We start from the raw sequence: 2,377 nt of genomic DNA on the forward strand, positions 1-2,377 counted from the left end.
CTCCATAACTAGCATTATTTAAGCTTCTGAGTAACTTTTCCTACCTGAACTTATTCTCTTCCTTTAAAAAATGAGGAAAATAGAGGGACTTCTGGTAATATGGCAGACTGAGCTGACCATACTAAGATGTTGGCCAAAATAGAAGAAAAAAGTTTTTATTATGTAGCCGTACTGGGGGAAAAAGAAGGAAGGAGGGAAATATTCAGGCACAAGAAAGAAAGGGAACTCAAAACCAGTTCCCAAGGTTATGGACAAAATACAGGGGTAGGGGCACTGAGGTTTTTCATTCCAGGTAAGGATAGGAGATGTGGGCTCCGACCTGTGAGGTTCAGGGTTGCTGGAGTTAAATCTCCTGGATAAAGAGAGCTGGCACCTGGAAGGGGACTAGAAAATCCATGCCAGCCATCCTTAGACAACAGCAGTGAAGCTTGCTGTTTGACCAAGGGTATTGATAGGAAGAAAAAGACATCCACGAGATATCCCCAAGTCTGGGCCACATACAGGTGTGAGGAGTCTGAACTTATGTTACCAGCATACTGAAGGGCCACAAGTAGAAAAATTAGTATAAAGGTTGGCCTAGACTGCTGAAAGCCCCAGACTCCTGCAGAAACAAAGTCAAGATTTCAGCACAGAGAGGTAAAAATGGAAACTATGAATGAGTAGAGACAAAAGAGAATGAGAAGGTCCAACATTTTTTTTAATGTGCTTTAGATGAAAGTTTACAGAGCAAATTAGTTTCTCATTAAACAATTAATACACATACTGTTTTGTGATATTGGTTGCCAACCCCACAACGTGTCAGCACTCTCCCCTTCTCAACCTTGGGTGAAGGTCCAACATTTGTCCAGTAGAAGTTCCAGCAGGTTTATCTAGAAAGAATAGGTGACAGAAAATAATGGAAGATATAAAGTCTGAGAATTTTCCAGATTTAAATACAGATAGGAATCCTCTAAATGAAGAAACTCATTAAGAAAAGCAAATCTACCTGTAGATATACTGTTTTAAAGCTATAGAGTACCAAAGACAGAGAATCTTTAAAAAAAAAAAAGGTGAAAAAGATTGCTTACAAAAAAAGACCATCAAACTAGCTGCACACTTGTCACCAACCACAATAGATGCCATAGGACAAAGGAATAGGAGTCCTGGGTGGCATAAACAGTTAAGCGCTTGACTTCTAGCCAAAAGCTTGGCAGTTCCAACTCATCCAGAGGCACCTCAGAAGACAGGCATGGAGGTAGGATTCTGAAAGATCACAGCCTTGAAAACCCTATGGAAATATTCTACTCTGACAAACATGGAGTCACCATGAGTCAGAATCAATTGACAGCAACTAACAACAACAAGAGGATATTAAAAGCAAATATACATAAAACATTTGCCATAATGGATGAAATGGACAAAGAAATAATAACTTCAAAATGCCAAAGGAAAATAACTGTCAACTTGGAATTCTGTTGCAGGCTAAATTTTTGCTCAAAGGTGAAGATAAAAATAATGATTTTTTTAAATAATAAAGATTAGAGCAGAAATAAATGAAACAGAGAAACTAGAGAAAATCAACAAAACCAAAAGTTGATTCTTAGAAAAGCTTAATAAAATGGGCAAAACTTTAGCTAGACTGGTAAGAGAAAAAGAAGACTCAAATTGCTAAAATCAGGAATGAAAGGAGACTTTGTCACATTACAGAAAGAAAAAGGATTATAAGGGAATACTGTGAACAACTGTATGCCAACAAATTAGATAATTTAGATGAAATGGACAAATTCCTAGAAGGTCACAAACGACCGAAACTGACTCAAGAAGAAATAGAAAAATTGAATAGACTTATACAAGTAAAGAGGTTGATACAGTAATCAAAAAACTACCCACAAAGAAAAGCCCAAGCCCAGATGGCTTCACTGGTGAATTCTACCAAACATTTAAAGAAGAACGAATACCAATTCTTCACAAACTCTCTAAAAACAGTACTGCCCTGGTACCAAAATCAGACAATGATACCACAAGAAAAGAAAAATACAGACCAATATCTCTTATGAATATAGATGCAAAAATCCTCAACAAAATATCAGCAAACTGAATCCAGCAGCATAACAAAAGAATTATACACCATGACTAAGTGGGGTTTATCCCAGGAATGCAAGTTTAGTTTATTATCTAAAAATCAAATTAATGTAATATATCAATAGAGTAAAGGACAAAAATAGTGACATTTTTTGATACACAAAGATTTAAAGAAGTATATAACTGCTTAAAGAAAAATTTAAGAAGGATGTACTTTTCAGGAAGAAGGAAAGTGGTAAACGTGTTGGTGAATATAAATAAGCAAGATGGAAGGAAATATTTTGTTTCCTCTTTGTATAGTTAGATTTTTGCGGGG

The sequence above is a fragment of the Trichechus manatus genome, unplaced genomic scaffold (genome assembly GCF_000243295.1).
Source record: "Trichechus manatus latirostris isolate Lorelei unplaced genomic scaffold, TriManLat1.0 scaffold00090, whole genome shotgun sequence".
Classification (NCBI taxonomy): Eukaryota; Metazoa; Chordata; class Mammalia; order Sirenia; family Trichechidae; genus Trichechus; species Trichechus manatus.